This window comes from Aedes albopictus, chromosome 3 (genome assembly GCF_035046485.1).
Source record: "Aedes albopictus strain Foshan chromosome 3, AalbF5, whole genome shotgun sequence".
In the NCBI taxonomy this organism is placed as follows: domain Eukaryota; kingdom Metazoa; phylum Arthropoda; class Insecta; order Diptera; family Culicidae; genus Aedes; species Aedes albopictus.
The window spans coordinates 239,361,905-239,387,286 of NC_085138.1; the positions used below are offsets into that span (position 1 = coordinate 239,361,905).

At 43.0% G+C, this 25,382-nt stretch overlaps 1 protein-coding gene across 4 annotated transcripts in view; it reads left to right on the top strand.

Annotated features, from left to right (window-relative positions):
* Positions 1–25,382, top strand: part of LOC109420110 (receptor-type guanylate cyclase Gyc76C) — a 166,326-nt gene that overhangs the window by 18,804 nt on the left and 122,140 nt on the right. The window contains exon 3 of one of the 4 annotated variants that reach the window (XM_062859737.1): positions 16,370–16,454. The exons of the other annotated variants lie outside the window; for them this stretch is intronic. The gene's annotated coding sequence lies outside the window, so the exon portion shown is untranslated. The remainder of the gene's footprint in view (positions 1–16,369; positions 16,455–25,382) is intronic. 4 annotated transcript variants of the gene reach the window in all.

Here is a 25,382-nt window from a genome sequence, read left to right on the forward strand (position 1 = left end):
CCCTGTATGTACCATCTAACCTCGTGGAGATCGATGGCGTGATTCAGGAGGCTGACATGGATTTGGAGCGCCTCCGAGAGGAGGGTGTAGGGAAATTCAATGACCCCCGCATTTCTCCGGTTACAGTACTGGAATGTACGCAGCTAACAGCTGCAACAGAAGATGCGAATGGAAAGTCCTTCAAGCCGTCCGATTCGATTCGTGTGACATTCGAAGGAACCATTCTACCAGACTACCTCGAAATCTGTCAGGCAATTATTCCCGTTCGTATGTATTCCCCCAAGCCCATGCTTTGCAATAAATGCAAGCGGTATGGGCACACGGAGAGACTCTGTGCCAACAAAGCTCGCTGCGGCAAGTGTGGCAAGTCTCACCTCGATATAGCATGTCCAATTCAAGAAAACATCTGTCTTCATTGCAAAAACGGCCACGAATCGAAAAGAGAGTGCCCTGCCTACAAAAAACGTGCCAAGTTTGCCGCAGCACGAATCTGGCAAAAGTCGAAGCTGAGTTATGCAGAAACTGTAGGTAATCTGCCTAGCTCCGATTTTCGCCATGAAAACCCATATGAATCCCTCAGTGATCTGTCGGATTTTGATGAAAATGAATCGGAATCAGTCTGTAGTCGGCCAGAATCCCTCAAGCGCAAAAAAAATGCTCGCCCAAGAAAATCCAAGAGGTCGAGGTCCTCGGATTATCAACAGAAACCCAAGGGTAATGTGCAGGTTCAGAACTCCTCTTATGGTCAAACGTCAACGCCTCATTTGAATGCAGTCCCATCTTCTTCGCGTCAGCACGTCTCTGTCAATGCCTTTCCTCCATCGTTTGATTTACCATCAACTTCTCGCCAATCACAGCTCGCTCGTAAGCAGCCAGACTTCCACTTCAAAGAATCTGATTTTCCTGCCCTCGCAGGTGTATCCGGTGGCCCATCATTTTTCAGGACAGTTCCTAACACATCGAAGAATGCAGAAAATCCCTCTCAAACTGTTGGTCTAACAGTTACACAGATTATCAAACTAATTTCGGAGATATTTCAGCTTACTCCGGCTTGGACTGATATCCTTTTAAAACTGATTCCCGTTTTGAACATCCTTTTGAAAAAGCTAATTTCATCCTGGCCACTCCTTGGACTGTTGGTATCCATCGATGGCTAATGTACTTCCGAATAAGAAGTTTTCTCTGTTCCAGTGGAACTGCCGTAGCATTCTGCCAAAGATAGCGAATTTGAAATGTTTTTTACTAAAACTTAATGTTGATTGTTTTGCGCTCTCTGAAACCTTTCTTAGACCTGAATTAAGCTTCAATCTCCAGCACTACAACATTCTTCGATCTGATCGAGATGTAAGAGCTGGAGGAGTTATGCTAGGGATAAAGAATTGCTATTCATTCCATCGTATAGATCTACCAACTCTGAGTCCAATTGAAGTCGTTGCTGCTGAGATTGAAATTGAAAATCAAACTTTTGTTATAGCTTCCGTGTATATTTCTCCATCATCGAACTTGAACCCAAGTGTTCTGAGAAGACTAGTCACATCCCTTCAACATCCAGTATTTATTCTAGGAGATTTTAATGCCCATGGCTGTGCATGGGGCGAAGATAAAGATGACGGTAGAGCGAACATGCTCTACGACGTTATAGATGAATTCCACTTATCAGTGTTAAATACTGGAGAAATAACACGCATTGCATGTCCCCCGTTCCACAACAGCAGAGTGGACATTTCATTATGTTCATCTAGGTTCTCTCTAAATTGCGTCTGGTCAGTAGTAAATGATCCTGCAGGTAGTGATCATCTACCGATTCACATAACGTTTAGTACAAAATCCGCAACTGATCTGACAATATCTTATAATTTGACTAAAAACATTGATTGGGAGAAATACTCAACAATTATTTCGATGGAAATTGAAAACTGTCTAGTAGAGGAAGCGGAACTGCATGAGTTTCTTACAACCCTGATTTTAAAGGCGGCCGAAAATTCGCAAACCAAACCAATCCCCTCTTCATTATCAAAAATTAGATCCCCTACGATTTGGTGGGACAAAGAATGTTCAGAGATTGTTAAACAGAGATCAGAGGCTTTCAAGAAGTTCAGGAAACTGGGGCGAATCCATGATTTTTTAAACTATAAAAAACTAGAAGCAAAGAGCAAAATGATACTCAAAGCTAAAAAACGCAACTTTTGGAAGCAATTTGTAGTTACAAAGGACACTGCTATGCCAACTTTGTGGCAGACGGCACGTAGATTGAGAAATTTCAATCCGAATACGACAGATCTACATGATTTCAATGCGGATTGGATCGACCAATTTGCTGAAAATGTTAGTCCGTGCTTTGTTCCAAATGAAAAACCGATATTCAATGAAATTAGCCCATCCGCAGTAGACTTAATCGCAGATTTTGGATTGACAGATTTAGAAAATGCCCTAGTATCGTGTAATAATTCTTCACCTGGAATGGATGGAATCAAATTTTCCCTTCTGAAAAACCTTCCCACCTCCGCTAAACAGCTCCTGCTTCGATCGTATAACTGGATCTTTCAGAACAAATCCATCCCTGCTACCTGGCAAGACGTAAAGGTAGTGGCGATTCTTAAACCTGGCAAAGAGTCCGGTATTTCACAATCCTATCGCCCTATAGGTCTGCTCTCATGTACTCGAAAAGTTTTGGAGAAGATGATACTCGTTCGGCTCGAGTTTTGGGCCGAAAAACATCAGTTATTGTCCCCGACACAATACGGTTTTCGCCAAGGAAAGGGAACCAGAGATTGTCAAGCTTTATTAGCTACAGATATTCAGATTGCCTTTCGATCGAAACAAGCTTTAACTGCAGTTTTTCTTGATATTAAAGGAGCTTATGACTCAGTCCTTATCGACATTTTATGCCAAAAATTATGTGTTCTCGGAATTCCAGCAAGATTAGCCGAGTTTTTGTTCGATCTCCTGTCCTTTAAGGTTATGCATTTCTTTCAAAACTTCCAAATCAAACACGTCCGTAACTCATTTTCTGGATTAACACAAGGTTCATCTCTTAGTCCACTGTTGTATAATCTTTACACCAGGGATATAGACAACTGCATTGAAAGTGGGTGCGTCTTAGTGCAATACGCTGATGATGCATGTTTGTGGGCTTCTGCCAAGGACGTTAAACTTTCCGAGCGACCCCTTCAGATTTGTTTGAATAAACTCACAACTTGGGCAAGTGACTTAGGACTGGAATTCTCTGCTTCAAAGACGGAATTCGTTATTTTTTCTAACAAACGGCTGTTATCTCCAGTGCAATTTCATATGAATGGTGTTCAGTTATCTCAGAGTCTCTCGTATATGTATCTCGGATTATGGTTCGATTCGAAATGTACGTGGAAAGTTCATGTTCAGTATGTTGTACGGAAATGTCAACGGCGTATAAATTTTTTACGTACCATAGCAGGAACATGGTGGGGGGCCCACCCATCGGATATGATAAAATTGTATAAAACAACGATTCTATCGGTAATTGAATACGGCTCATTCGTTTTTCACATGACAGCTAAGACACATTTTATTAAACTCGAAAGAATTCAGTTCAGATGTTTAAGAATCTGCCTAGGTTTGCTGAACTCTACGCACACCCAGTCTGTTGAAGTGATAGCTGGTGTGATTCCTCTGAACATTCGCTTCTTTGAATTGAATTGCAGATATTTAACGAGTTCCCATATAGCATCCACAAAATTGATGACACAATTAGACGAACTGTTTAGAATCCACCCACAGTCGAGTTTTCTCCGATCATACAGAGAGTGTCTCGTGTTACCAACATCCCCCTGCTTAGATAACTTTTACGGTTACAATGTTCCGGCGCGCCCTTGTCAATTGAATGTCAATACCTCTCTTGTTCAGAATTTGGCAAACCTTCCGAAACCTTTACTACCAGTTCAGGTAAAACAGTCATATATGGAAGCTTTATCAAATATCAATGCGGATGCAACGTTTTTTACTGATGGATCTCTGGAGGCGGATAGCTGTGGATTTGGAGTTTACAATTCAAATCACCAAGTATGTTATCAATTAGAGACACCGTGTTCAATTTATACAGCCGAATTGTTAGCTATCAAATACACAGTTGATTATATAAAAACTCTTGCTCCTAGAAATTACTTGATTTGTTCGGATAGTCTTAGCTCACTAGAAGCGCTGAAAAATATTAGGGTAACAGCCAAAACTAATTTGATCATCTTGCATATAAAGGACGCAGTAGCGAGTCTTACAAAGGACCGATATGTCATTACATTTTTGTGGGTACCATCGCATTCTGGGATTGAGGGTAATGAATTTGCAGATACACTTGCCAAACATGGATCTCATTATGGCGAAATTTACCACCATATTCCAGCCCCCCAAGATTTTCATCCTTTAATCAGACAGATGTCTTTAACGTCCTGGCAAGAAAGCTGGTCTAACAGTGAATTGGGAAGATACTGCTTCAGTATTTTACCTAACGTTAGATTATCTCCGTGGTTTTCAGCTTTGCAGTGCAACAGACTCTTCATCAAAAATATGTCGCGTCTGATTTCGAACCATTACACACAAAACGCATCTCTTTTCAGAGTCAATATAGTCAACTCTAACGTTTGCGACTGTACCAAGGATTACGGAGACATTGATCACGTTATTTGGCAATGTGAGAAATACAAAGATAGAAGGCCCGATATGCTACGAGAACTCGAACGGAACAACCGATCACCACAATCCATACGAGATGTGTTAGGACAAATGGATACAGATATGATGAAAATCATCAACAATTTTATTGTGAATTCAAAAATTCAGCTATAATTAATTAATTACATTATTTTTGTTTTTTTAGCTACTAAAACTAACAAAAATACTTTTTGTAAAAAGGATATGTAAAACTAACATGATATATCGGCTCCGATAAGGTATTCCAATGAGCCTAATAAACTAGTTTGTAAAAAAAAAAGGGGTGATACACAAATTATGTCACGCAAAAATCGACCTTTATCAACCCCCCCCCCTCCCCCCTGTGTCACACTTTTTGTATGGGACCTCAATATTTTTTGTAAGGGTCGTCATGCTCACCAAAACCCCCCCCTCCCCCCTGAAAGCGTGACGTAATTTGTGGACGGCCCCTAAGAAGGTTGTCATTCGCAGCACGATGCTGGAAATCAGAGTATCGGGCCCGTTTTACCGCATTCTCTCTCTTTTTCATCTTTTTAGAAAAATCCAGGAGTGCAAAATGAACGATTTATTTAATTCATATTTGTGTAAAAACTTTTGTAGTATCGAATGGAGCGGGTTTGGCTCACCGCACAGCCTTAAAAATTGAAATATCTTCAACTAATCCCGATATCCCCTATTTCTTTGAAATTTCACATGAATCTTCGCCCGGAGTGGAACGCAATCGATAAGAGCAGGATAAGCACCCTATGTCAAATTTGCTATATTTTGGAAGTTTTTACATAAATACGAATTGAATAAGTCATTTATTTTGCACGCCAGTCGGATATAAATGATGATTTTCTCAAAATAATGTGTGAGAGAGAGAGTGGGGTAAAACGAGCTCAATACACTGATTTCCAGCATCGTGCGGCAAATGACACCCTACTTATCTGAAACTTTTTACAGATTGTGTCAAAAAATCATTCAAATCCATCCACTCCAAGCAGAGGTATTGAATTTATTCGCGTTTTATACCTATTTTTCCCCACTGTGCAATGGCCGATTTTGGCACCTACTCACGATTTCGAGCGCATAAATCTTTTCGTAAAAAAAACAGTACATTTCAGTAACAAATTTTGAAAACGACGTATAATCAATGGTGTAGCATTGATTATACGTCGTTTTCAAAATTTGTTACTGATTTGAACTTCTTTTTTTAAGCTTATTACAAGTGAGCAAGAACAGAATAATGAAATGCACTATTGCTTAAAGCTTGCTGTTTGAGATTTGTGCGTCTTTGAAGTTTTGATGCACTGTTAAAGCGGGATTTCAAGACGTTTGTCCCTAAATGAGCCACCATTTGACCAAAATCGAGAGGTCTGCAAAAATGGTTGTGGCATCCACCTTTCAATTACCATTACGTCTACCGTCAAGAGGCTCCTTCTTGCCCTGCAAATTGCGAATCGTGGCACAAAGCCGTAGTAAAATGCGTTGAGCTTTTGGAAGAGCTTCCCTCTTGAGAACAGGCAAAGCAGTTCCATTTTCTCGCGCTCCGCTTCATCCAGATGGCACGTTTTCTCCCAAAGCAAGGGGGTCAGCTATTTCCACTTTTGTTTGTACCGGTCCTTGTACTGCCGGGTTCCACGCTGCAGCATAACCATCCGCGATGCATTTTTCTCCAACATCTCTCTGCACTCCTCGTCGATCCGTTCGTTTTGACGGCTCTGTTTCACATTACCTACCTGACGCTGCTGTTAGCTGCATCGTTGATGGATGCTTTGGCAGTCCTCTAGAGGGGCCACATTGAGCTCACCCTCGTCCATCAACGCTGCCTCGAGATTCTGCCTCTCATGCAGTTGCTTAAGTCTAGGTTGGTTGTACCGAGACAGTCGTCCATATTGTACATTGTTGATGCCGGAGAGTTTTGGATGCAGCTAGACCATCATCAGAGTGATTAGAGTCGATGTTTGAGGCACAAATCTCTCAACCGTAGGAGACCGTGCCGCTTGAGCCGACTTTCTGATAGCGGCACGATAGGTGCACTTGCTAAGTACACAATTAAGTGAATAGTACCAGCCGCATTATATTTTCAAATAATGACAAATGTATTTCCGCGTACTCATTTCACTATTGTGGAACGTATCCTGCATTTGCTGGCATCCATATCTGACTGGAACTCGAAATCGATCAGCGACAGTACGCGTAACGTATCTTGTATAATGTAATCAATAGTTCAAAGCTTAACTGCACATTACGTTTCGATCGTCAATCATCATCAATCAAATGGTTTATTTTATGGGCGTTTATAGGTCATTGAATTATCAGCAGCTGCATCTTCTGCTTTTGTTTGTTTACATGTGTAAGAATGTGCACGGTTTACTTGTAGTTCAGAGATGCGAATGGAGCATTCCCGCTCCCTCCTTCCCCAGTCCAAATCTCCTAATATTCATTCAACGGCGTGTTCCGCTTATAATGGCGAATGTTCTCTTCATGCATCCGTACACAAGAGCCATCGCCGGCCATAAAGATGGCCAACCGATATTCGATGTGAATTCGAACATCTTTCGTTTCTGCATTAGGATGCGGGGGTTTCGTATATCTATCACTACTGGTTTGTTCAGCCAAGACGCTCGTTATGGGGAATGGATCGTAATATTGAGCTATCATGTGGGAGAATGTTGCAACGCGGAATTTCGCCATGCTAGATGGACCTGCTACCATCTCTGACATACACACAATAGGAAGTGATATTGGAGAACACTTTGGTGGTCCACTTGTCAGATTTAAGTTGTTCATTGTTACTGGTGATGATGTTTGCCGAAATGGACAGCAGCTAATTGTATGAACATTATGATGCAAATGGATATATGCGGTTTGCTATAATGTGGGAATGTGGGATGGTGCCCATCTGTTTGGCAATGACGTATTAATTTACACAATTGTAAGGGTGCAAGCTTCGATCAACCGTGAATCTAACTTTTGTTGATTTTTAATACTAGGCTGAGGGTAATTTAACCAATAGCGAACCCGTTGGTAGCTGAAATTTTCTATGATCGTAAAACATGATGAAATCCTAATTGAATTGTCTTTACCAATGGTTGCATAAGTTCTATATGTTTCCTACATATTGCACACAAAACCCGAACAAAAACACCTTATATTTCTCCTAAAATAATAAAACCTTCGATGAATGTTCCTATAGTGGACCCTGGGAAATTCGCTTAAATATCAAGAATGTGGACTCCGTTGTCTATTGTCATAATATTGGTATAAGAAAGCAAGAAAAACTGAAAATTGATGTTATAATAGATACTGTGTCAATTACAACAACCATTAAAAAGAATACATGTAGCTTTAAATTTCTTTCCAAAGGTTGACAACTAATCAATTACAATTTATGGCTAGTTTTATTTCGTATGTAGTGTGCAAAACAGTAGGTCAAGTAATGGTCAAGTAACGATTCCGCTTTAGGAAGCAGGAAACAAGACTTAGAAAAACAGTATGAAATGTTCCCTATGCACCAGCTGCATTCAATCAGCAGATGCATCACGTCCAGCTAATTCATTCAATCCAGACATTAATCATCGTCAATCGTGTATATCTGCTTTGTGCAACAATCTACCCATACCCTTCCGATACGAAACACCGTAATCGTTATCGCTGTACGACACGGACACCAGCCAGAAATGTGGTAAAATCGTTCAACTATTAAATCCAGCGCTGAAACTCCATTAAAATTGCAATCTGCCTTCAGCATCTGGCGGACTGCACCATTGGAATTTTTTCTCACAAGAATCCGGTCAACTCTTCCCGTACCGGACTAGCCGGTCAGCTAGCTATATAGTTCAGTCCAACGCAAATATTCTCGGCTACTTCTGCCGGCAGTAGAAGAGAGCGCAAAATGGACTATTTGGTAAAGCAACGCGTTTCCAATTGTATCGCCAAATCCACTGTGTCTGGAAGTATAAAACAAACACAAATTCCTTCCCAACACAACCGTGGAGACACTGAGAGTTTTGGCCTGCATAACAATGTTTGTCTTACTAACATTCCCCTCCCCTCCTCGATGACCGTAAGGACGTGGCAAGCGCCGTTATTGACATCACTAAAATTGAGACTTTTCGTACGTCATGTGTACATTGACAATGGTACGCTAGTTCCAAGCCCTATCCAAGGAATCCAAGAAAGAGTTGTTGGAGTTTATTTACTTGGAACCTGAGGCGTGCGGACTATATACTAAAATTCCTGCGAAAATCATGTATGATTTTTCTAAACCATGTTCTAAACAAAACCTAAGTAGAATTCCTTAAACGATCCCTGGAAAATTCCCAAATGTAATCTTCAGTAGAATAAGCGGAAAAAAAAATAAATAAATTGAATAAGGAATGCTTTATTTGAAGAAGAAATACTTAAGAAATCTTTGCAAAAATCCCCGTAGGAATTCTTGGCTGGGATTCCTGAAGAATTCCTGATGGATGTCCTCTATGAAATAATAGCCTTGGATTAATAACTCAAAGGATGCTTCTAAGCATTCTTTAACCTTCCGTAACTCGCGCGGTTGGCCACCACCGTCAGCACCAAGCTAATGCTGAGTACAAAAAGCGAGATTTTTTCAACGTGTTGTACAAAATACAACAGCGCGATCGCTCGAGGGTTAAAAAGTGCCGAAGAAAGTAGCAAAACAGTCTTAGGAGAAATTCCTGAAGGAATTCTTGGAGCAACTTTCTGAATAAAGTTTTACATTTTTCTAAAGATAGGGTATCTGTTCCTTTACTTTTTAAGCAATACGCTTCCATTTTCACCTACTCAAAACAAAGGAATGAAGCGCTTTCTGTTCCCATTTTGGTATTTTTGATACATGTGAGATCGAATGATAACACAAATTTTGGAAGCAATCGATACCGTAATCACTTTGTTTCCAAATAGGATGAATTTGGGATCGTAAGAGATTACTAAGGGCACGTTGACCCTATCACGATTCCTTAGAGAAATTTTACAAATGATTTTTGGAGGAACTTCTCGAGGAATCATTAATAAATCTTGGAGGAATGATTGACTGAGATGCTTGATGGAAACTTAGAATGATTTTTCAAAAGGTTTCTCGAAAGAATTTTAAAGGTGTCACAGTGGCGATTCCCTAACCTCAAATCTACCAGTGCACCAAGTATAAATTCTTGAATTTTTTGAACAAATTTGCTTGTAATAAGTAGAAAAAGACGAGAATAGCTGCTTTCACTCATTACTTATTTCGTTTTTGATAAGAAATTCCATCTAAATGCAAGTTTTAGGATCGGTGCACAGTTAAAAAGTTAGGTTACGCGACGCCACTGAGGAGTCATATTAAAAATCTCAATTTTTTCAAGAGTTTCTAGAGGAATGCCAGAAAAAAATCCTGGTAGAATCCTTGGCGAAACTCCTATGGTTTTTAAAGATCTCTTGGGAGGAATTTCAGATAAATGATTCTAAAGAAATCTTATAGATTTTCTTAGAGGAACTTCAATAGGAATCCTCTAAGGATTCTTGAATTATTATTCAATGGATTCGTTGGAAATTTCTTCAGAAGCAGTTATGGGAGGCAATAACTGAGAAATCCTTGAAAAATTATGAAAGGTATATTTGAGGGATCTCCTGAAAGAAACAATGAAGAAATATTTGAAGAAATTCTAGAATTACTACTCTTCCATTACGAAAAAATAATGAAGCACTACAAATGCACATCAAAATATAACATATTATAGTGGAACCTTACAAGTCTTCTATATAAATAAAAATGGAATGGTGTTTGCATGTCACGAATAGGCTCTGGAACGGGCCAACGGATCTACACAATTCTTTCAGTGTTTCACTCATGCAGGGCTCCGACGTGTTCGTGCGAAAAAATAATTAGAAAAAGTGACCGGGAGGGCAAGAAAAACGGGAAAATCTGAAATTCCATTTTGAGGGGCATTTCTTCATGGAACCGGATGTCAAAAAACAGAGTAGGCAGGCAGGACGACGTTTGCCGGGACAGCTAGTGCATAATAAAACAGGACATCACAATTGGACAAACACAACACAGAACATTTATTTTGCCCTGTTACATTAGTGGATAACAATTTCCGATGACAGGATGACGAGGTTTCATTAATGTTATTGGTCCATCAGTCAATCCTGTAATCGTATTTTCTCTGGCGGTTGCCTTTCGTTCGCAGCATTAGTTGCTTTCATAGCTTGAGTTTTGTCTAGGAATTTCTAATCCTAAGGGGGGCATGCCGATTCGGGGTTCATCACTAGAGTTCTACAACTTGAAGTCTGTGCCAGGGGAAGGTTTACATCTCTAGTACTTAATTGCGGCCCGAAATGGCCTGAATGTTGGCAATCGAAATAGGATTGCGGGCCTTTATTCTGCCAGAACCCTATAAATGTGCATTAACACTAGGGGAATATTTACAAGTTAAAATACGACATTTAACACAAAAATAAAACTTGTAATACTTCCTCTGGTGGAATTACGATTTAATTTCTTGGAAGAATATCTGATTCCAGAGGAGTCATTGAAAATTTTTGTGTAGTATTTTTTTCTGTTTTTTTTTTCTTAAGAATTCATTAGATTATCTTCTAGATGATCCTTCAGAGGTATTATTGATGGAATCTTTGGTGGACTTCCTGAACAAATATTTCAACCAGGAATGAAAACACTCACTTGTACTCAGATACACTCACTTGCTATTATCTCAGCTCAGAAGCCTGTAAACAAAAAAAAAAACAGTGCATGGAGGACTTTGACCTTGCAGTTTTATCTAAAAGTTCGCCAAATAGACTAAGGTTCGCAGAGGCATATTGAAGCCGTAAGAGAGCAACGAAGACGACTCTCCACATGATGAATGTAAATTATGCTCGCTCCGTGGAGAGTCGCATTCATAGCTCTGCCACGATTTTGGTATACGTGTACGACCCTTACTTTATTCGACAAACTTTAAGAGAAAACTTCAAAGTAAAACTCCTCCATCCATACACTGTTTTTTGATTGCAGATCCTTGCAGCAAGTCGCAAGCGAGATTTTCCCAATGGGTTGTGGAAAATACAACAGCGCGATCACTCGAGAGTTAAAAGTATAGATTTATCTTTGTAAAATACGTATATCTGTAATTTTCATGGGGGCCCACAAATCTGGTTCCACACTGGGCCCCCTAATTCCTAGCTACGCCACTGATCTATGGTGACCAAACTATTAACGCCGGGTGAGTAAAATATTTAGTAAAATAAAAAAAGGAAATACGAAGAATCTCCATACATTGTTTTTTGATTCAAAGCTTTTGAAGCGCATTTAACCCTAAAAGGGATACCTGGGGTCCATTGGACCCCAGGCGCCTTTCAGAGCTCGTCTTTGATGGAACACACTCAGTGAGGTGACGAAGCTGAGGTCATGAAGGTATCCCTTTTAGGGTTAACTTTGTTCATGTGATTGGTCCCATTTTTCATAACTACCACAATAAAAAATAAATAAAAATAGAAATTCTCTAAACCCCTTGATAGATTTTTGTACTTAACCGCCAACATAAAGAAGAATGTCTATACTTTCTTATGGCAAAAATTTGGACTTATTTTTTTTTTTGTTTTAGAGTTGTTCTACAAACACACCATGCAGAATCGTACATGGCCCACGGTATGATATTGGGTAGAAATTTACTTCGTCTTATGCGCCAATTCCCGTCATATCAAATGGAAACTAGCCAATAATTAAAGATATTCTAAAGTTACTTTTTCCAATGACTCATTAGATGTTAGCAAAAAGATGTAGACTTTTTACCAATAATCACCCAAGTACCACTTTTGATTTTATCGAAGTTTTTTTTTAGCGATTCAAAAACCCTAACCATAAAACCATTGATGCCGACTTGAAAATCCTCTCGAACTCTTATATGCCTGCTATGGCCCACGTTCTGGCTAGTTGACCCAATCTTATTATGATCTACAGGACTTCGTATCCAAACGGCTTAGAATTTCGGGTGGTATTGTAATTTTATCATATCGCCGATGCAACCTTCTAAATAAAACCATCTTGTGGGTTGTCGAATATTTGTTTTGTTAATTTTTTACTATCAATGATCGATTGTCAGAATGTATTATGCTTGGTTGTTTATCCAGCCATAAATTGGAAAGATGCCGAACTGGAATTCAGATTTGGTATCCTATTAAATACGTGTTAGGAGACATGCCACGGGATATTTGTGGTGGAATGTGGGGTGAATGTGACTGTAATAATGACAAAAAATAAGTGCGCCATACAAACTGTGCATCAATTGAAAGTTACATTCATACATACATTTATTTGTTCAACATCACATTTAAGACAAGACATAATCAACAATAGTACGCCACAATACTCGGTTTGTGGCTGCCGCTCTCCATCCTCGGTCGCGCCGAATGCTCGCCAGGTCACGCTCCACCTGGTCCGCCCATCGTGCTCTCTGCGCTCCACGCCTTCTTGTGCCAACCGGATCAGTTGCGAACACCCGCTTTGCAGGGTTGTTGTCCGGCATTCTTGCAACATGCCCTGCTCACCGTATCCTTCCGGCTTTGGCCACCTTCTGGATGCTGGGTTCGCTGTAGAGTGCAGCGAGCTCGTGGTTCATCCTTCTCCGCCACACACCGTGTTCCTGCACACCGCCGAAGATCGTCCTTCGCTCGAAAATTCCGAGTGCTTGCAGGTCCTTCTCGAGCCATGTCCATGTCTCGTGCCCGTAGAGGATCACCGGTCTTATTAGCGTTTCGTACATGGTGCATTTGGTGCGTGGGTGAATCTTTTTCGACCGCAGTTTCTTCTGGAGCCCGTAGTAGGCCCGACTTCCGCTGATGATGCGCCTCCGAATTTCACGGCTCACGTTGTTGTCAGTCGTCAGTAAGGATCCGAGGTAGACGAATTCCTCCACCACCTCGAAAGTATTCCCGTCTATCGTAACACTACTATCCAGACGGATCTAGTCGTGTTCGGTTCCGCCTACCAGCATGTATGTAGTTTGTTTTGAGGTATTCACCACCAGTCCGACCTTTGCTGCTTCGCGTTTCAGGTGGGGTGTACAGCTCTGCCACCGTTCCAAATGTTCTTGCAATAATCTCCATGTCGTCCGCAAAGCACACAAATTGACCGGATTTTGTGAAAATCGTTCCCCGGCTGTTGAACCCGGCTCGTCGCATCACACCTTACAGAGCGATGTTGAAGAGTAGACATGAGAGTCCATCATCTTGTCGCAGTCCCGGGCGAGATTCGCATGAACTGGATAGTTCACCCGAGACCCTTACGCAGTTTTGCACACCGTCCATCGTTGTTTAAATTAGTATAGTCAGCTTCCCAGGAAAGCCGTTTTCGTCCATGATTCTCCATAGCTCTGCGCGGTCGATACTGTCGTATGCCGCTTTGAAGTCGATGAACAGGTGATGCGTTTGGACCTGGTATTTGCGGCATTTCTGGAGGATTTGCCGTACGGTGAAGATCTGGTCCGTCGATGAAACCGGCTCCGGCTTGATAACTTCCCACGAACTCATTCGTTTTAGGTGACAGTCGACGGAAGATGATCTGGGATAGCACTTTGTAGGTAGCATTCAAAATAGTGATCGCCCTGAAGTTCTCACATTCCAAATGGTCGCCTTTCTTGTGTACGGGGCAGATTAGCCCTTCCTTCCACTCCTCCGGTAGCTGTTCGGTTTCCCAGATCCTGACTATCAGCCGATGCAGACAGGTGGCCAACTTTTCTGGGTCCATCTTGATGAGTTCAGCTGCGATACTATCCACTGCACTGGCGTCGTCGTTTTCTCCGTTGCCGTGGGCTCCCGTGCCTACGTTCTCCACGCCGTTCAGGTGCTGATCGAAGTGCTGCTTCCACCTTTCGATCACCTCACGTCCGTCCGTCAAGAGGCCTCCGTCTTTATCCCTGCATATTTCGCATCGCGGCACGAAGCCGTTGCGGGATGCGTTGAGCTTCTGATAGAACTTCCGTGTTTCTTGGGAACGGCACAGCAGTTCCATTTCCTCACACTCCGCTTCTTCCAGGTGGCGCTTTTTCTCCCAAAAGAGGCGGGTCTGCTGTTTCCGCTTCTGTTTGTAGCGTTCCACGTTCTGTCGAGTCTCTTGCTGCAGCATTACCGTCCTCTCCTTCAAAACCGTTCTGCACTCTTCGTCGAACCATTCGTTCCGTCGATTCCGTTCCACGTACCCGATGGTGCACTCGGCTGCGTCGTTGATGGCTGCTTTCACTGTACTCCAGAAGTCCTCTAGAGGGGCCTAATCGAGCTCGCCCTCGTCTGGCAACGCGGCCTCGAGATTCTGCGCGTATGCTGAGGCGACTTCCGGTTGTTTCAGTCGCTCTAGGTTGTACCGTGGCGGTTGTCGATGTTGGCGTGCCGTCCGTCAATCAGAACGTGGTCGATTTGAGATTCCGTCTGCTGTGGTGATCTCCAGGTGTAACGATAAGGGAGGCTGTATTGAAAAAAGGTACTACGTATGGCCATATTTTTGGAGGCGGCGAAATCAATGAGTCGTAGACCGTTTTCGCCTGTTTGCTGGTGGGCGCTGAGCTTACCAATCGTCGGTTTGCTGAATTGCTCCTCCTGGCCTACCTGAGCGTTTAAATCTCCTATTATGATCTTGACGTCGTGGCTTGGGCAGCGATCGTATTCGCGTTCGAGCTGCGCGTGAAATGCGTGCTTGTCATCATCAGTGCTTCCGGAGTGTGGACTGTGCACGTTTATTATGCTGAAGTTGAAGAATCGGTCCTTGATCCTCAACCTGCACATTCTTTCATCGATCGGCCACCCACCGATCACGCGCCTCTGCATGTCGCCCATCTCTATAAAAGCTGTTCCCAGCTCACGTGTGTTGCCGCAACTCTGGTAGATGGTATGATTACCTCTAAACGTTCGCACCATGGATCCTGTCCAACACACCTCCTGCAGCGCTACGATGCCGAACCCGCGGTCCTTCAGTAGATCGGCGAGTATGCGGGTGCTCCCAATGAAGTTGAGAGATCGGCAGTTCCACGTACCGAGTTTCCAATCGCAAGTCCTTTTTGTTCGCTGAGGTTGTTGCCGTTGGTCTCGGTTCGTATTATTCTGTTGCTGATTTTCCGTAAATGGTTTTTTTACGGCTGGCTCGTAGGGCCTGACACCAACCCCCTACTTTCCGGAGGACCATAGTGCACAGTTGAGCTTAGAATCCTTCCCTGGCACTCGGACGTAGATCAGTCGCCCCTAACATGGGGATATCAGACGCTGTTGTGAGCCGCTCCTCCTGGAGAACAAACGCTCAGGTTTGCCGAAGCGAACCCCCCCCCCCTTCTCTGTCAGCCTACGACCAAGGTTCCCACCGGTGTTGGCTACCCGATCTTCCCTAAAGTTGCTCATAGTTTCCGACCGGTTCCGCGAGGAGGTAGGGATAGGAGTTGCTGGGCAGAGGCTTGTGGATCACAATGGGATCTGAATTGCGCAGCATATCCAGCTTTTACCGTGCTTAGTTAGACGGGAATTAGAAAAAAAACCGTAGGTACGAATGCAAAATGGTCATTTGGCAACAGTTCTTAGTTTATAACTGTGGCTTAAAAGCAGGCAATGTACCAGTTGTGTTGTAACACTAGAAAGAAGATGAAGATTTTCCATCACGATTATCGGCGCAATTTGGAGCAATAATCCCTACTTATATTGTTTTCAATTTCCACATTCTTCCCCGCAACAGGATATGAAACTGAGCTTCGGCACGTTGCTGTCGTTATCAAGTGCAGCCCAGAACAGAAGCAGAGGAGTGAAAATTTGGATTGCAGGTATGACCTTTTTCTGCTGAAATAGGAAAATGAACACTACTAGTGTGCTTTAAATATTATACGTAGTTATTTTCGTGAAGTTTTCATCAATAATAGTGAATAAGTTTGCAGGCTAACCATTTAAAATGTAATCCTTCAGTAAATATCACTTTGTTACTACTATTGCTTATGTTACAAACACTTATCCCTATTATTGCACATATCGTCAAAGGAACACTTGTCTGGAGAACCTTCATCTATTGCTTCCACACGGTTTGTTCCACTCAAGTGTGTCTTTTATTTGTCTCGAGAGTTTGCAGAAAATTCCCAACACCCGCCTTCCAAGAGGTTCGTACTGGCTTTTCCGACAGCAGAGTTTCCCATGTGGGGGTGATACCCCACTTCTATGTGCAAAGCAAACGAGAGAGGCTGTGGCTAGTGACGGCGAGCAATAAACTAGCTTGAGTTTCGATTCCAAAGTGAATCTAATAGTGGCGTGGCTGGCGGTCAAGTCTCAAGCACAAGTGGAAACCGAACAACGAAATTCAATTAGAAACCACTGTGCGAAGTGATTCCATTATGCGAATCTGGTGCGAACTGAATGCGTTGTGGGCCATGTATCTTATGCTGGATTGAGGAATAGTTATTCTTCGGATTGTCGGTGCTTAGTCATTCTGCGTAGGCTTGCAGTGGTACGGTGAATCTAGGATACATTTCATCTTAATCAGGGAAAGCTACTTAAGTTTGACACATTTGGATCGCATTACCGATGTAGGTCAGACGTGAGTTTCTGGAGTGCTGTGTAAAGATTTGGTCGCGGAAATGTCTTATTCCTGTTTTCTTGCTTTATCAACTGGGAGCAAAACTGGTTGATGCTTAGTTTAGTACAACAAGAGTTTTTATTCTTGCAAACGCTGGTTCGCGTTCAAGCTACTTACTGTTTCTGTTTATTGTTCTTTTTATCATACATACCTTCCCAAAAGAATTAACTTGAATATTAATCACCCCTGAAACAATGTTTCAGTTGCAATAAATTGCAATTATCAATTAAAACCGGGAAAGGAAAAAGTAATAAAACGATTCGCAACAATATTTGGTAAGAGACAACAAAACGACCTCGGAAACGACCGGACCAGTCAAAATAAAACAAATATTATTCGGTGACTCAAATCTTTTTTACGACAGCCCGGAGGTCCGAGGTGTAATTGATCCGCGCTGTAATTACACATCGCTTCCAACTGTTTCACTTCTCCAAACCGAATCGTAGTCGTAAAGAAACGCGATACAATAAACGTCCGCCCATATACGTGTGAGTAATAACAATAATCTATGGCTCCCTTCTCCGCGACCGCCGGCTCAGGGTTGCAATCCCGAAAAGTTCGTCATGAACTTTCCTTCGCGCACACACCATTGCGGTCGGTCACCTCCCCAAGTCCACCAGAGTCCACCGATGCAATTCGAGATGGCCCAGTGGGTTGGGTAGTAGTGCGAGCCAACTTTATCGTTGCATTTTATTGCGTGCACACACGAATCGATGTGCTTACGCCGAAAGATGCATATAAAATATGAATTTAATTGAAATCGAAAGTGCACACATGGAGACGGACAGGCAGTTTTTATGGTGAATGCACCGGGAGTCGACGTCGTCGTTGTCGTCACCTAGGTGTTTCTGTCGTCGTGGGTGCAATTGTCATTGCGAAGAGTTTGTAAATTTGCTGTTTCGTGACGTTATTTTGCTGTTGAATGCTACGGAAAAATACTTGATTGGTATGTGGTGGGATCGGACGGCACCTAGGCCAGTGCATCTTTCACCACACTGAGGACGGACCGTTCTCTGAGAAGATATATTTTCGCAGAAATCGAAGCAACTCCAACCACTGATCTTTGCATTCATGTTTTCAGCTATCCTCCTATAAATGTTCCCCTTTGTCTGATTAGTTGTAATCCACACTGTTTAACTCTTCTAAGACATTAAGGAAGGCACACCACGGTAGTTCAGCGAGCCTGTCTGGGTCATATTGACCCCAACATCCTACCTAGAAAGGTTTACCCTTAAAAGCCCGGGACGAACCTTGACTGATTCAAATGATGCGTTCTCAGTAACTAAGGCATAAAATTGCATTTTTCTTAGATTTTAAAAACAAGTACAAGAGAGGATAGCTGCAAGTGTTTTGACGACGATGGCCACTTTCTGGGATGTTCCGGGGAGCTGGTTCCCTCAGGAATGTATTTTGAAACCTAGCTTACGACAAACCAATCTGCATGATTCGACAACACATGAACTTGTACATTCCGATGATTTTTGAAGACCTTAGTTACTTCCCGTGATATTCTGGAGGCTCTCTGGGTGACAAGGGACCACTGTTTTGAGTGATTCGGAAATCCAGCTTGCGGCACACCAAACTTCATGATTTACCCAAAGTAGCTCATTAGAGAAAATTTCTACATTTTTGGTGACTCTTGCTGTTATGTTTTTGTCGTAACCGGCAGAACTTACGAAAGCCCCAGCAGAGCTTCCGCTGCCTTCCGCCATATCTCCGCCTTCATGACCAGCCAAACACACGTAAGCGCCGGCCGAAACTTCATCAGCCAAATCCTCTGCTGCTTGCGACATCGCACGTCCGTCGCTGTCTGCTATATCCAAAAGACTACCCAGAGTGCATCGTCTCCTCATGCTAGGAGCCCTGATTTTTCATGTTGCTTGTTCCGATTCGCACTGTGTGAGAGAGAGAAAATACAAGAGAGCCATAGACTGGGGATTGCCTTGTATGGTAGAAGGGAAACTCTCTTTTCTCTTCTCATCTCTCTTGTTGAGAAATGTCTACACTTTTTGGGCGTGTTGCCAAAATGTTTAATCTGCATGCATACACATTTCGTACATTTTCAAGCTAATTTTAACGAAAGGGGATATTTGATATTATTCAAATTTGTTTAAATGTTTTAGTTAAATATAACAATATGATGTGACTCTATTACTACAGTTTTGACTATATTAATTTTACCGTGCATCCTTGCACTAATACATACAGTGGTAAGTCAGTTGAGAATGGACTCGGAAAAAATAAAGAACATGAAGTTCACGGTTGAGGATTAAATTCGGTTTTATTCATTAAGTTAAACTCCGGAATAAGCCATAACATTTGGCGACGAGGCGGAAACAAACCACGGAATCGATTAAGAGTGAAAGTCGTTCGGGTTCTAACGCGTTGTTTTAGACTACGGTTGAGGGAAAATTTCCACCTGTAGCAGCTGAATCGGCGTTCAAGTCAGCCAGCGTCGGGCCCAACAGCAGTGAGAAGTGATTAAATTCGAAGGTGAACAGTGAGAGAAATGATGGATCCGATGAACCAATCACATCTCCCGGCATTTGACCCGGGTGAGACGTCGACTGTGTCCGCGAGATGGAAGAAATGGAAGAGGTCATTTCAAATCTTTCTGGATGTAAACAATGTCAACATACCAGCACGAAAGAAATCGTATCTGCTACACTTTGTGGGACAGCAGGTGCAAGATGTGTATTTTGGTTTACAAGGCGATGAGGAACCTGTTGTGCCGCAGGGTTCCGATGTGTACGAAGAGGCGGTGAAATTATTAGATAACTATTTCCTACCGATGAAGTGCCTGCCACTCGAACGTCACAAGTTCAGAAACTTAGAACAAGCTAGTGACGAACCAATAGAAAAGTTTGTCCTTAGATTGAGAGAGCAGGGCAATCTTTGTGAATATGGTGACCACCTGGAAGAAGAAATAAAGGAGCAGCTGTTTGAGCGGGGGAATTCCGATGACCTACGAGCCAAAATTCTTTCCAAGCCACAGATGACCCTGGCGGAAACTGTAGAAGTTGGCCGTTCGTTGGAAACCATCGGAAAACACAGGCAGAGCTTAAAACTGAATGCGATGCCGGTGGAAGTGAATAAACTGAACAAGATTTTGAGTAAAGTGAAAGCAAATGTGAAGAATGAGTGTTATCGATGCGGTCGAGTTGGGCACTTTGCAAATGACGAGTCATGTCCAGCAAAGGATCGAAAGTGCGAGCGATGTGGACTGGTGGGACATTTCAAAAAGCGTTGCAACACGAATCCGCAGAAACAAAAAGGTCGTGGTGATAAACGGCTGCGTCAGGTCATGACGGATATGCGGATTGCTGATTTGGATGGCTCTGATGACACGGGAAACATTAGTGAAGATTCGGATGAAGAAGTGCAATATCTGTTTGCAACAGACCCAGACAAAGGAGAAAAAGTGGTGTGTGAAGTGGGAGGAGTGAAAATTGAGTGGGTGGTCGTTTCGGGCGCAGGCGTTAACGTCATCACTCTACAAACTTGGGACTTTCTGAAGAAACAATAAGTGCGCGTAACATATCAATCGACCAGTGTGAAGAAACCGTTGAAAGCGTATGGCGGTCACCCTATCGAAGTTGCGGGCATGTTTTCAACTACGGTGGCCACGAAGAACAACATAACCGAAGCGGAGATATTTGTGGTTGAAAAAGGAAGTTGCTGCTTACTGGGTCGCAAGACAGCAAAAGCGCTCGGCATTCTGAGTATCAATACGTCAGTTTGGTCGGTGAAAAGGGATGAAGGCGAGCGAATTGGGAAGATTATTGGAGCAGTTGCAGAGATTCAAATAAATCCTACGGTACGGCCGGTGCAGCAGACTCAATGTCATATTTCGATTCCACTACGAGAGAAAACGGAACGAGAGATACGAAGATTACTGGACCAGGATGTAATCGAGGAAGCACCACGAGACTCTCCATGGATTTCAAGGTTGGTAGTACGCCCAAAACCAGGTGACACGTCCGAGGTACGACTATGCGTCGACATGCGTGATGCTAATAAGGCAATCATCCCTCAACACTACCCCTTACCCACATTTGACAGCATCATCCCGCATTTGAACAACTGTAAGTGGTTCTCCAAAATCGACCTTAATAAGGCATTCCATCAAGTGGAGTTGGCAGAAGGCTCTCGGGCGATCAAAACGTTCGCAGCGCACAACGGGTACTACCGCTATAAGCGACTGATGTTCGGGATGAATTGTGCATCTGAAGTTTTTCAGTGCATAATGGAGCGCATTCTAACCGGACTGCCGGGTGTAAAACCCTTTATTGATGACGTTCTAGTGTTCGCAGCTACGAAAAAAGAACACGACATCATCTTGAAAGCGGTGTTGGACAGGCTTGAGTCTTGTGGAGCAACAATCAACCGACAAAAATGTGAGTTTGGGAAAAACGAAGTGGAATTCATGGGTCACCGGCTTTCCGGTAACGGTATCTCTCCGACAGACGACAAAGTGGAAACAATCAAAAGATTTCGTGACCCGCAAACCGTGGAAGAGTTACGCAGCTTCCTGGGCCTAGTGAATCACCTCGGGAAATTCATACCTGACTTGGCCACGTTAACTACACCTCTACGACGTCTGCTCAAGAAAAACATCCCATTTTCTTGGGGCAAGGAGCAACAACATGCTTTCTCTAAAATCAAAGACATTCTTTCCAATCCGAAAAATCTGGGGTACTATTCCCCGCTCGATAAGACCATCGTCATAGCAGACGCCAGCCCGACAGGGCTGGGAGCGGTGCTCATTCAAGAAAGCAATGGAACAAAACGTGTCATCTGTTACATCAGCAAGGGACTCTCAGAAACCGAGCAAGCTTACGCGCAGAATGAAAAGGAGGCACTTGCGCTTGTGTGGTCCGTCGAACGGCTGGAAATGTATCTCCGAGGATTAGAATTTCTTTTGGTCACCGATCATCAGCCATTGAAGGTTTTGTTCGGACCCAAACAACGACCGTGCAGGCGCATAGAACGATGGGCATTACGACTCCAGTCGTTTCGGTTCAAGATCATCCATATCCCGGGCAAGGCAAATATTGCTGATCCACTGTCTCGGCTGCCGAAGTTTCTCGATTTTGCGACGTACGACGAACATGGCGAATCTATGCTGTTGGCGATTGTAGAAGTAACTAAGCCCGCAGCAATGACATTGGAGGAAGTGACAAAGGCAACATTGAAGGACAGTGAATTAGCCACGGTGAAAGCTGCAATAGTATCTGGACAATGGACGGAATCAGTGAAAAAGTACATTCCTTTCAAAGACGAGTTGTTGGTGGTGAATGACGTGCTGTTGCGGGGAGACAGATTGGTCATACCGCAGACCATTCGTAAGCGTATACTGGAGCTGTCTCACATTGGGCACCCCGGAATCGAGCGCACCAAACAACGTCTGCGTGCTAAAGTGTGGTGGCCGACCATAGATAGGGAGGCGGAGAATCTCGTTCGTTCGTGCATGGATTGCCAGATAGTTAGCCAGCCAGGGTCACCAGAACCGCTTAAAGTTCGTGAACTGCCTGCAGTCCCATGGAGCTACCTGAGCATGGACATTCTAGGACCGCTACCGTCCGGGGAGTCTTTGCTGGTCGTAATCGACTTGTACAGTCGATACCGTATAGTGGAAGTGTTACGTCAGACAGCAACAGCGGATATTCTGAAAAAGCTGAGGCCGATCTTTGTTCGGCTAGGATTCCCGGATGTACTCCTGGCCGACAACGCAGCAAATTTTTCCTGTGACGAAATGAAGGAGTTTTGCGTACAATACGGGATTCAGCTTCGACATACGACCCCATATTGGCCTCAGGCCAATGGCGAGGTTGAGAGGCAGAACAGGAGTATTCTGAAAATCTTGCGCATAGCGGCCCACAACAAATCCGACTGGAAGAAGGATCTCGACGTGTTCAACTATGTGTATTCGTTAACACCACACCCTGCTACTGGACGATCGCCAGCTGAGCTTGCATTCGGCAGGCAGTTCAAGGACTGGATTCCTCAAATTTCAGCCAAGCATTCCGTCCAGGACGAAACAGTGCGTGATCGAGACCATGCGTATCGTGCTGCAGCTAAAGAACGATATGACAAGGCGCATAACACGCGAGAATCAACGTTGGCAGAAGGAGACGTCGTCTTGATGAAAAATCTAGTGAAGCAGAATAAGCTTTCTCCAACGTTCCTGCCAGCACCGGCCAGAGTGATTAAAAAGGAAGGAAACAGCATCTTGGTCGAAACACCGGAAGGAGTTCAATATCGGCGCAATACATCACATGTCAAAAAGGTTCCAAACAACTCCATTGTGGTCAGCAACGGACGGGACATGGAAAACGAGGAAGACCTCGAGGAAGAGACGGAAGCAGACTGGGCTACACCGAGAAATATTCAAACATCGCCGTTGCAAGCCTCAAACGGACAATCGGCAATGGGACGACCAACACGGCATGTCAGGCGTCCTCTGAGGTATGACGACTACGTAATGGATCTTGGGGCCTAACCGGGTCAGGAAACTTTGACAGATGGGAAGTATAGAAGCAACCTAGAAGAAGAAGAGATTGTTATGTTTTGACTATATTAATTTTACCGTGAATCCTTGCACTAATACATACAGTGGTAAGTCAGTTGAGAATGGACTCGGAAAAAATAAAGAACATGAAGTTCACGGTTGAGGATTAAATTCGGTTTTATTCATTAAGTTAAACTCCGGAATAAGCCATAACACTTGCCACCTCCCAGGACGTTCCGAGAACCTGGTTTCCCGAGGGAAATAGTCACTTTTCAAGGTACTCTGAAACCACACTTGCGACTTCATGATGTATTTATTAGAGTACATTTTCTTTTTCTTCTCCTCATGATGATTGGTGATAGTCCATTGAAGGACTAACAGTCCTGGACTATACGGTCAAGTCTTGTCGTAACGTGTTCTGTCAAAACTGTAATACAACTAAAATAAAAGGGACAAGGTCTTATGACAGTTCTCAAAACCTCTTCAAGACTAATTGGTCATCAAAATGTTACTTGAGTTGTTCTTGTTATTTTCGACGAATATCGTTTTTAGGCACCAATCTTTGGATCGGTGGATGTTTTTGAAATGATCTTTGTTTGAACAATTATGTTTTTTATTAGTTTTTTTTGTGTATTAAGTGTTTGTAACTATGATTTCTTGTCTGAGATCGGTTGATCGTTGCTTAGGATCTGATTATAGTACATTTTGATGATTTTTGGAGATCTTAGTCACTTCAAACTTCAGAAGCTTCCAGCTTATCGGAGAATATTTCAATATCTCTGGCGGTTTTAGCCTCTTCCCGGCTGTTACGGAAAATTAGTTCCCCCAAAACTGTTGCTTCATTTTTGAGTGCTCTGAAACCTAGTTTAATGGCACAAGTTTTCCAAATGGAGGAGAACGCTTACGACCAGGGGGTGACACTCCACACTCCATGATAAAAAAAACTAAATATTTGGATGATATTTCAACGATTTGCGATGACTTCGGTCATTTTTCCAGGATATTCCGAAAAAAAACAGTCCAGCTATCACAAAGTCTTATGTGATGATTTAAAGAATGCTAAAGTGGAGGCCATATGCGCACATGCTTCCATTTACCCGCGTGTAAAGTGTACGTATGTTCTTCTACTTCTCTATGGCTCTACGTCCCCACTGGGATTTGGCCAGCCTCGCTTCAACTACAGTATGTCCAGGGAGTCGACCGGAACGGGAATCGAACCCGCCGTCTTCAGATTGGCGATCCATAGTCTTAACCACTAGGCTAACTGGAGACCCCAAAAGTGTACGTACAGTTTCGGACAAAACAATAAGACCACCGGTCCTATTTCATACAAAATGGCCAACTTTGACGATCTGCTACTCTGTTCCTAGTAAACCGATTTGGCTGAAATTTTGGCAGCTGACATGGATTTACGGGAATTTTAATATGTATTATATTAATTGAGCTCTGTTCACTATGTACTTCCAAAGTTACAGATATACGGTGCGACAAAATAAAAACACCAGATTTTTAGGATGATTATTCATGGTCAATTCAATAAACACGCCCCCAAGTTTAAATGTCATCCCTAATTTTAGTACTAGTATAACAATAATCATTCATCAGATATTCTGAAAA